The 11,868-nt window shown below is 42.4% G+C and overlaps 1 long non-coding RNA gene across 1 annotated transcript; it reads right to left on the minus strand.

Annotated features, from left to right (window-relative positions):
- Nucleotides 1–1,495: 1,495 nt before the first annotated feature.
- Nucleotides 1,496–7,777, minus strand: LOC135502533 (uncharacterized). The gene is made up of 3 exons (XR_010449790.1): nucleotides 7,671–7,777; nucleotides 2,436–2,957; nucleotides 1,496–1,713 (listed from the first exon to the last, which is right to left on the minus strand). It is a non-coding gene; the product is annotated as an uncharacterized LOC135502533 (long non-coding RNA).
- Nucleotides 7,778–11,868: the final 4,091 nt, after the last annotated feature.

An 11,868-nucleotide genomic window follows, 5' to 3' on the forward strand; every position in this document is an offset into this window, starting at 1 on the left:
CCTAGTTGAAGATTAGCTTGGATGTGATAGTACTATTGTAAATCATTTATATTTGTTATATTGCTTATCATTATATAAACAGTTTGTATAGGCTTATGCTTAAATCTGCAACAGCCCAATACTTGACTTGCCAAACTTAGAAATGCAGCGCCACTCGCGGACAAAGATAGAACAACTCGACATTTTTTTCACCGGTTTTCGCTGCGCATGCGTACCAGCCATCCGGAAACTAATAATGGCGGCACTCTGAACTTGTTTTGTGTAAGTTTTTGAGAGTTCAAAAAGTTCTTTAAGGCTCACGATTTAAGATAATTCAGCAATCTGATAACTATTACGTGTTAAGATACAGACGTACCACAGTTATAACCAGTTTACCTGTGTGAATTTGCATGCGCTGCGAAAACCGGTGAAAAAAATGTCGAGTTGTTCCATCTTTGTCCGCGAGTGGCGCTGCATTTCTGAGTTTGGCAAGTCAAGTATTGGCATGATGGGATTTATTAATAAATCAAAAACATTGAAATTAACATTGTACAGCCTATCATATTATGCAGTGATCAAGTAATGAATAATTTACAGTAGACCTCCCTTTTCGGACACCTGTCTATTAAGGGCCCTCTTTATTGGGGACACTAGTTTAGGTCCAAAATTGGTTGTTTCCATTTGATTTGACCTCTTTAATCAGTACACCTCTAGCTCAATTAAGGACAGCACTTGTTAGTCCCGAGGGTGTCCTTGATAGAGAGGTTCTTCTGTATGCGATTCCATGTAATAGATTAGTTAGTACTACATTACTTTTATTTGTCGTTGCCGGTCTAGGCTTATTAATCCCATTGACGCTGTTCCCTGGGGATCTATGTTACTTGGATTTTCCCTGAGAGCCCTTTGACAAGACAGTAGAACAATGGGAATTTCGGCCTTGGTTTAAAGACCATTGGACCAGGCCTGAATTGCTTTGACTGCGACCTGAAGGGCAACAATAATGTAATGTGTGAGTCTCCTAATTTCTATACCAACTTGAAGACAATAGTCCTTTGGCCTGCCCAACGACATATCAAATCGATAGACACCCGGCCAAGACAAGACCATTGGTGTCAAAGACCTCTTCCTTCTCCTCACACGTTCCCATATTCAAAGTCACGTCTTCTAAGGCTAACAAAATGGTAAATGGTCTCTTCAAGCGTTTCCTCATCGTTGCTGTCCTCACACGGTACATCGGTAAGGGCAGAGTGGTGGCCAATCCCGAAACCTATTCAACTTAGTCGTCCTAAAATAGGCGGCGAGAACTAACATTGCCTTTCAAATGAAAATTAGTCGAAACAGTCGTGAGGTATGCAACTCCGGCAAGAGTGATATGTATGAAAGTAAACGTGTGTCACTCTTGATTCTAGCAATGGTTGATGTAAATCGATACACGTGTAGGCTACGTGTGACGTCGTGTAAACGTCTAGTTGAGAAGAGATATAACTCCGAACACTTATTTTTTATTAGGTATAATATTTCATATTCTTTGACTCGATTACGTTAGCAGGTTTATTATGAGGAGAGAAATGATTGCCGTGTCGAAGGCACAGCGGGTATAACTGAGCCATGTTTTGCACTCGTGGGTCCGTCTTATTTTCACCGCACAGTTGGTATAGCGCAAGTAGGCTTCTTCGTTTGACAGGAGTGGTGTCCGTCTTTTGTAATCGAGGAAAGTAGTCTAGGGCGACTGGTCTGAAAAGAGAATATTCCAGGAAATAGGTTTAGTTCGCCATAAGGTTCCCATTTTCAAAGGCATGTCTCATCATGCCTACGACATTGTATGACTATCGCAAACCTTCGCACCCCATTGGACAAGCGACATCATGTGACCGGTCCATATAACTTATGTTGCCCGGTGACGTCTCGTCCGCGGTCAACATTTACGGTCTATCATTAAAGAGCGACTCAATTTTACGCAGTTTGCGTGTCAGAAATTTGCGGTGGTCATAGAAAATAATAGCGTGTTCCCCTTGTCTCTTGAAAGTTACATTCATCGGGCCAGAAAAATCTACCTTGCCCTTGACAAAGGGCCATGTGTAGTTGACAAATGTGCATGCGAAACCGGATTCAAAATTAAGAGAATTTATCTTAAACATCTGGCGACCAAATTTCCCAAAGTCGAATTTACCTAAAATTTAAAACATCTAGATTTAGAATGAACCGCAGTTACAGTGTAAATGCATTATTCGAAGCCCCGTTTTACATTCTGTGGTTATGGTTGACAACCAAAACCGCTTGGGTTTGGTACAAGATATGGAAGCAGTCAAAAGCTTTTAAAATCACAGTATTCGTTGTTTAATTTGGGATGTTTTAGAATAGGAATTGATTCCGCACTGTCGGTGTTTATAATACCTCCAGTTCGGTATCAATTCCTGAAACAAAACAAAACCGAGAGCAATAGCAGAAATTCCTACCTTAGCAGCTGGGAATATTACAGTATTCCCATCTCTTCGCCTTGCTTGTTGTGTAACACCAGGGTTTGGTGGAATCGGCGGTGAACCGGCAGTAATTAGCAGCAGCCACTTCGTCCAAAGCCCAGGGAAGGTATTGTGGCAGTGGTACGTGTGGTGTTTTTGCGTTCCAGTCCTGGCAAGCTTTACCGGATCTTGTCCTGCTCATTTTCCCGTTGTACACTTTACCATCCCAACAGTCACCTTCAAGAACACATCGACATCGAGGGACATCACAGTATTCCCACACGGTGTCCTTACTCTGTGTGTAACACCACGGTTTGGCGATATCAGTAGATGAACATGAAGTCCGGCAGAAATTTGACGCTTCTGCGATCTTTCGGGCCCAGGGTAGGTACTTTGCCTTGGGCTTGTGTGGCACGTTTGAGTCCCAACGCTGACAAACTATCCCACTCTTGGTCTTGCTCTCTGTTCCATTGTAGGATTTACCATCCCAGCACTCTCTAGCTACAGGCTGCTGACTTGCTGGAATAGGATGGAATGAGAGTCATTAATTTATCTACCTTTGGCTGCGCTCGATTTTGGTCTACAGGCTAGCTCCACTTGCGCGGTTTGGTGAGACAACCAATACCGCCAGTTCAGTATCAATTCCTTAAACCCAGGTTGGATAGTTATCATGAATTTAACAAGAGGTTCAATGAACTGGCGCTCAGCTGAAATGGATAGGTGAAGGCAAGGGCCAAGTGTGTGTTGGTACCCTGTTATTATGAGGCAACGTGAAGCTGTAACGTCTAGCACGCAGAAGTGCTGGTGCGAAAGACCTTCTTGCTATATCAGTGCATGTTGAAGTACTGAGTTGACGTCACCCTGCTATTATGACGTAAAGTCATTTCTATTGCCGTTGCAGTAGTGGGGTGTGTGATGACGTCAAGGAGTTGTGTGGTGACGTCAAAGAGTGGAGTCCTTGTCTTCATGCAGCGTAGGTGGAACTAATAACACGCACATGGACACAAGGTACATAATTATTACAGTGTATTTTGTGAGGTGGGGCCTGGTGCTTTACAATGGTCAAATGAACCGACTGTTGTCTGGACATTGATGAAGTGGATGCAGCCAAATGTTTGGGATGGTCTTTTTTGTTTGTGAAGAAAAGAAGATAAAGAGTTGTTTAACAAAATGAACTTTATTGGTGCGGCAGATATTTAATGCCTTTCGGCAGATATTTTATTCCTTGCGGCAGATATTTGTTGCCTTGCAGCAGATATTTGATAACGCTCTGCGGGAATGGAAAGCAGTAAAACGAGTAAGCACACCTTACTCTGATGTGGGAACAGCAAGTGTTGTACTGGACTTGAAATGTGCCAACGACTCCTCTTGGAATAACCAACAACAGTTAATCTGTAAAACAAGAGAAGAAAAAATTAACACTGACTGAATAAAAAAGGGTGACATAGACGGGGAAATGTACACCACCAGATACAGACTGTGCTTGATCAGGCATTTGTCAGATGATATCCTGAACAAGGCATCTATGGAAGCAAAAGAGACTTAACCTTCGAAGGGCACACTTATTACTCAGTGAAAAGTCAGTTCTGTGGGCTGTTTTCCAATTCAAAATAAAGCTGTAACCTCTTTAAATTAGTCTCACAGACTAAACCATAACACTCAACAGCCAACCGTGCCCACATGATGTGATATTTGAGCTGGATAAAGTTTCACAAGTTTCTTGTGATAGTGATTAATAAAAAACTATTGATAAATTTGAATTATATAGACTCTTTTCAGTACCTAAACAAATTTCAGGCACATGGTCATGTTGATTAAAAGAGTACCCAATCGAGTGTAGCCTCTTTTTCAACCGAAGTGGTCAAGTGCTTAAGGGATAATGGTATTTATAAAATGACTTCTACAAGACGTGGTAAGCGAGCAGGACATTGTCGGAACAACATGTGGTCTGATAGGGACATTCATTTGAAGCTAATGACATGGAATTGCAGATCACTGAAGGAAAAAGTGTCTCTCTTCGTTGAAACAATGTGAAGTAATTCAGTTGACGTTGCCGTACTTCCTGAAACTTGGCTGTGGGGAAATGAAACTGACAATATTACGACCGGCAGTGTATCAAAGGAGTTACCAGGATTTCAATTCCTTCATGTACCAAGGACATCCACTGAGGGCGGAGGTGTTGCCATCCTGCTGAGGGATGGTTTCAAGTGCAACCAAGGACCGTTGCGGACATTCAAGTACTTTGAATCGATGAATGTTACTGCCTCATGGCAGTCAGAGTCGCTGAGCATCATAGCTGTCTACAGACCCGACGCATATCCACGTAATATGGGACCATTCCTTGATGAGTTTGCATCTCTGTTAGAGACAGTTGTTCCGTCGTCGAATCATCTTCTCGTCGTTGGCGATTTCAACATCCACGTTGACCGCAAAAACGAACCAATTGTAAAAAGGTTTCAGCAGTTGCTTGATACATTCATTCTCTTGCAAAGTGTGAATGGGCCGACCCATGTGAAGGGTCATACGCTGGATTTGGTGATCTCAAAGACTAGTGACAATGTCGTCTTTGAAACGGTTTTTGATCCAGCTATGCCGTCCGATCACTTTGCTGTGTTCTGTTCATTGGCACTCCGAAGACCAGAGGAGACGAGACGAAAGAGAGTCACATACAGAGATGTCAAGAAAATCGATGTTGAACTGTTTTGTGAGGATATTAGGAACTCCTCCCTAGTAACATCCCCAAGTGATGACTCAGATACGTTTGTCGAACAATACGACTCGTGCTTAAAGGCTACTCTGGACAAACACGCGCCTTTAAAAACTCGTTCACTCTCAAATCGTCCAGGTGCACTATGGATACGAATGAGATCCAAAACAAGAGGAGGATTCGTTATCGTTTCAAGCGGAAATGGCAAAAAGAACGAACAGAAGTTAGCAAGCAAATGTATCGTGCTCAAAGCTGTCACGTGTCAACTATGATTCATGAGGTAATGTAGCATGCATCAGAGAAAGAATAGAGGCCTCACACGGAAGGGACCTCTTTAAAACTGTAGATGCCCTCCTTGGGAAGAAGAAATCTTCGCCATTGCCTGAACACACTGATTCAGAAGAGCTGGCTGGGAAGTCTAGTGACTTTTTCTCTGACAAAATCAGGGCGATTCGGTTCGGTCTAGAGTCTAGGAGGAACCAGGTAGACACCCGTAAAACTTGTGGACCTGACCCTGCTGTGCCCAAACCAATGAATGACTTTGAACCATGCATTGTAAATGAAGTGAGGAAGATCCTGATGGCGGCACCAGCAAAGTGCTGTAATCTCGATCCTATACCCACATGGCTCCTGCGGAAATGCCTAGATGTTCTTCTGCCAGTTTTAGTCAACATCATCAACAAGTCATTGGTGAACGGCTGTGTTCCGACCAAGTGGAAATACGCGCTTGTCACCCCGCTTCTGAAGAAACCGTCCCTTGATCCAAATGCAATGTCTAACTACAGCCCAGTCTCTAATCTCTCCTTCCTCTCAAAGCTGTTGGAAAGAGTAGTTGCAGCCCGCTTACATGGACATTTGCGTGAAAATAATCTCTACGACCCGCACCAGTCAGCATATCGTCATCTCCATTGTACCAAAACTGTGCTAGTGAAGGTGTCTAATGACATTCTGTGTGCTATAGACCAGCAAAAGGAAGCTGTTCTAGTACTGCTAGATCTCTCCGCAGCGTTCGACACTGTCGACCACAGCATACTCCTGAATCGTCTGGAAAAACGGATTGGCTTCTCGGGATTGGTTCTTCGCTGGTTTTGCTCCTACCTCAGTGACCGTCAACATTCTGTGTCTTTGAGTGAATCCACGTCCTCACCGGTTACTCTCGATGTAGGAGTTCCCCAGGGCTCTGTGCTGGGGCCTGTGTTATTCAATCTTTACACCCTCCCGCTCACTGATGTAATGCAAACGCATAACCTCCATGCATGCGAGATGTTCGCGGATGACAATAAGATGCTAGAGATCTTCCCCGCCGGAATGAACGCACAAGCTCTTTGGAAGTCTGTTCAAGTGATGTTGATGAATGGCTCCTCGAAAACAATCTGAAGTTCAACCGACCAAAAACCGAATTCATCAGCATAGTTTCACCCAGGAGGGTGGCATCAGTCAAATCCATTTAATCAATAAGTGGTGTAGACATCCCGAGCTCCTCGTGCATCAGAGACTTAGGAGCTTGGTTTGATCAGCATATTACCATGGAAACGCACATGTCGAGGTGCTTATGAAAACCTCCACAAGATAAGTCGCATCAAAAAGAACTTGGACACAAAAAGTATCAAGACGTTGATCCATGCCTTGGTGATGTCTAAGCTCGACTGCAACAACGGCTTGCTGCAGGGGCTTCCCAAGAAGTCTCTAGCACCTATGCAGCGGGTACAAAACTCTGCCGCAAGATTTATCACTCGTACAAAAAGATCTGAACATATCACACCAGTGCTTATGTTACTTGTTCCCAGACCGAGACAGGATTTGGAACTCGTAGTTTTCAGGCTGCCGCAGCCAGACTCTGGAATACCCTCCCCGACACCCTCAAGGACAATAAGGACACCTTGTCTTTCAGAAAGAGACTAAAGACCTGGCTCTTTACCATCGAAAGCGCTTGAGCAGTCTTTACTGATCAGCGCTATATAAATATAAACATTACATTACATCAACCGATTGAACATGAGAAATTTCACTCACCTTCATTGAAGCAGCGACTACCGCCATTTTTAAATGGTGGCATCTTTTCTATCAATCGGCCAATCAGCGACACTGCTTGCAAAAAAGTTGAGCCACCGCCAAACTTCAAATCGCCAAAATTCAGTCAATGTGCCTGCAGCGCCAACTGGCGGCGAAAACTAAATTAGTTCCATTAAAAGTAAAACTGAAAAAATACTAAAAAATACTCAGCCACATTTGAAAACAATATTTGCTCTGTGGACCGATCGAGGTAAAAAGGGACAGAAATTTAAACGCGAAATGACCTCATTCTCTTAATACAGGTCGGATCGCGCTCATTTTTCGTTTCTGAGTTCACCTTGGGCAACTCCTAATTTAGCGACATCAGCGAAAAACCTAGGTCTTACGATAACAAAACGTGCGGCCCATGTTGACGGATGGACGGACGGACGGACGGACTGACAGACAGAACTGAATAGCTATTCTACCAGCTCGCTGACTTTGTCAGCTGAACTAATAATCATTATACTTACAAACTTTCGACAACTCTAATACAACAAATAGCAGGCAGGCGAACCACCAAAATTTCGTCATCTTGCAAGAGTTTCAGTTCGGATACTGCGAAACTAACGAATCATAATCTCATTATATCCAGCACGTCATCCCTTTTAATTCTTTTTGCTGTAACCATATGCCCCAAACATAAATAATTATACTTAATTATTATACATTAATATCTACTCATCAAAAATAGATAAAAATTTTATCTATAAATTTTGCAAATGCCAATATGCTTGCGCCTGGAAAACATCTTTTTCACTGTACCAACAACTTTCATCAATGATATTACCCCTTGGATCCGTCTGGCAAGCCTGGCATACCACAAAATGGACAGCAAGGTACCAATAGGAACAGTATTAGGTACCAACGCTCCACCCTCACGGTTTGGTGAGACAACCATTACCTCCAGTTCGGTATCAATTCCTTAAACCCAGGTTGGATAGTTATTATGAATAGAAGCCTATTGGCCTCAGGTTCACAATGGGATTGGTTAGACCACAGGCCTCTGAAACTTATGTACTGTTTATAGCTTGATATACTTTTAGCACATCGCCATTGCCAATTGCCATTCACCAGGTATTGAACTCACCCATGAAAAAGCCCCAGGTCACATGAGAAAATGGTTGACGAACCAGAAGATGTAAACAGCGAGATTCCAACATGAAAATTGTCAACAAAATCACCTTTACGGACTTGATCTTCTGTTGCAAAAGATTGGATACATAATTTAAAACAAGGGGATGACAAAGGTATAGTTGTCATTAAAAATAAAAGCAATCTTACGGACCAAAACCAAAACTTTTACCGTCTTCATGAAAACTTAGAAGGCGGTCCGCACTTACGAAAATCAATGACGCAATACTCTATAAGAACACGTCGAAATTATCCTCAAAAATAAGAAATAAATTGAAAATAACATAATTATAAAACGGGCACACATGAGTTTTTTTGCGAAAGAAACCAGGTTTGTCAATCACGTTCTATTTTACAATTCACGTTCTATTTTTCGGCATTGTCAAAGGGAAAGGTTCCAATTCATGAAGTGAATATACTCTCAACAATGTTGACATATTTTCGACATTCCCGCATAACTGTTAAACAGTTAACGTCTAAAGACGATCCCACTCGACAAATAGTAATATCAATTCATATCAAATACCATAAAAACCTTTTATTTGATTTTTAAAAGCAGTCATCGAGTAAACGGACATCACCCAAAAGATCCAAGAAATAAACAGACAAATAACCACAGAAACACTGAAAAAAAACTAGCAATTTACACCAAATAAATCTGACGGGAGACGAAACTAGATACAAATTTAACTAGGTTATGCAAAATAATAATATCTGTAGTGATAGATTTCGAGGAGTAAATCGACGAAGAAAAAAAGAGAGAGGCAAAAATAAGGATCACATCGTGAACCAATTTTAATCATTATACTTACAAACTTTCGATACAAACTCCAATACAAAAAAATAGCAGACAGGCGAACAACCAAAATTTCGTCATCATGCAAGAGTTTCAGTTCGGCAGATGCAAAACTAACTAAGCATAATCTTATTATATCCAGCACGTTATCCCTTTTAATTTTTTTTTACTGAGACAAGACCACAAATGATTTTTAAGCCTTTTAGCAGCTAAATTGTCAATGTTTGACCGCGTCGCATCAAATACTGCGTGGGGTTGTGAATCTGAAATTTTGATATGATATTTCGAACAGTCGGACAAATAAATGGTGAAAAGTAAACTACTAGTTGACCACGGAAATTTTTCAAGCATCGACAAACTGGACAGACGTTGATATTTCCACTCATTTCACCCAACTGGCAGAAAAATCTCAAAGCACGCCCAATATTGCCAAATTAGCAAAATTCTAAATTAATTTTTTCATAAACTAATTTCTTGATATCTGTAGACTTGCCACACCAAATATATTTTCAATACCTCTCCAAATATGCACTTGGCAGTTAAAAACATACTCGTGTCTAAATGATAGGTCTGGAACATCCAACCTATGAATATTCAATTAATGGTGGACTTGTGGCTGCTGTAACCATATGCCCCAAACATAAATAATTATACTTAATTATTATACATTAATATCTACTCATCAAAAATCAGTAAAAATGTTATCTATAAATTTTGCAAATGCCAATATGCTTGCACCTGGAAATCATCTTTTTCACTGTACCAACAGCTTTCATTGATTATACAACCCCTTGGGTTCGTGTGCAAGTGTGGCATGCCTGGCATACACCAAAATGGACAGTGAGGTACCAATACGAACAGTGTGGTACCAATACGGACATCATCATCATCATCATCATCATGTCCAGCAGCCATGCGGCCATTGGGGCGACCCTAAGCTGTTAATGATGCGACACCACACGGTTCTGTTCTCGGCGAGGCGGATCAGGTCACTGGTCTTTCTTCCAGTCCAATGCGTCACGTCATCCATCCAAATTCTCTTTGGATGGCGGCTACCCTCCACTGGCCGAACCACCTCAGTTTTTCTTCTTGGCAACGGTTAGGAGGCTGTCGTGATGCCTGATGTACTGGGTGACAAATACGGACAGCGAGATACCAATACAGACAGTGACGTTCCAAAACGGATAGTGAGGTACCAATAAGGACAGTGACGCACCAATACGGACAGTGACGTTCCAATACGGACAGCGAGGTACCAATACGGACAGTGACGTTCCAAAACGGATAGTGAGGTACCAATACGGACAGTGAGATACCAATACGGACAGTGACTTTCCAAAACGGATAGTGAGGTACCAATAAGGACAGTGACGTTCCAAAACGGATAGTGAGGTACCAATAAGGACAGTGACGTACCAGTACGGACAGTGACGTTCCAAAACGGATAGTGAGGTACCAATACGGACAGTGAGATACCAATATGGACAGTGAGGTACCAATACGGACAACGAGGTACTAATATGGAAAGTGACGTACCGATATGGACAGCGAGGTACCAATATGGACAGTGACGTTCCAAAACAGATAGTGAGGTACCAATACGGATAGTGAGATACCAATACGGACAGTGAGATACCAATACGGACAGTGAGATACCAATACGGACAGCAAGGTACTAATATGGACAGTGACGTTCCAAAACGGATAGTGAGGTACCAATACGGACAGGGAGGTACCAATACCGACAGCTAGGTACCAATACGGACCGTGAGTTACCAATTTGGACAGGGAGGTACCAATACGGACAGTGACGTACCAATACGGACAGTGACGTTCCAAAACGGATAGTGAGGTACCAATATGGACAGTGACGTACCGATATGGACAGTGAGGTACCAATTTGGACAGGGTGGTACTAATTTGGACAGTGGCTTACCAATATGGACAGCGAGGTACCAATACGGACAGTGACGTTCCAAAACGAATAGTGAGATACCGATACGGACAGGGAGATACCAATACGGACAGCGAGGTACCAATACGGACCGTGAGGTACCAATTTGGACAGGGAGGTACTAATACGGACAGCGAGGTACTAATTTCTATTTCAAAACACCTCAAACCAAACACTGAAATGGGATTTTTAATGTTTCTAGTTTCTCTTTTGAAGGATCACACTGGAGAAGCAATTCCCCAGATTGCCGATAATTGGGCAGGCCTTCCAGTTTGCCGAGCTGGCCGGTCCTGGGGAAGGAAAACATTATTCAATAAAAATGGAAAAACTGTGGTTTGGAGTCCTTCAAAGAATTATCGTTGCCTTAACGTAACGATGGCCCGTATTTCAAGGATCCTATGCGTGATCCAATGGGGGGGGGGGGGGGGGGTGTCCCTTGGTCGTAACCCCGCCACAACCCACGTTCAATACATATCGCGCGGATACGAGCACGAGTCTTAATCAATTCCACGTCATTATATTGTATAGTAATTTGGCCAGGTTTAACACCCATGGTTGGACATCAAAACCAAATTATTCTCAAAATCTCCGAAAACATATATAGGCCTATATGACACTCGCGAAAATTTAGCAGTTCGGACCGACCGGACGCGATATCACCTTTCGAAAACGATTTTCTTAGAGGACATGACCTGCCTGACTAAAGAGTCAATCCCATATATCTTCAAAGATGATATTTTAACCCGCAGGTAACTAAAACATACCTTGGCCTACATAAATGACACAA

Source organism: Lineus longissimus, chromosome 18, assembly GCF_910592395.1.
Source record: "Lineus longissimus chromosome 18, tnLinLong1.2, whole genome shotgun sequence".
Taxonomy (NCBI): domain Eukaryota; kingdom Metazoa; phylum Nemertea; class Pilidiophora; order Heteronemertea; family Lineidae; genus Lineus; species Lineus longissimus.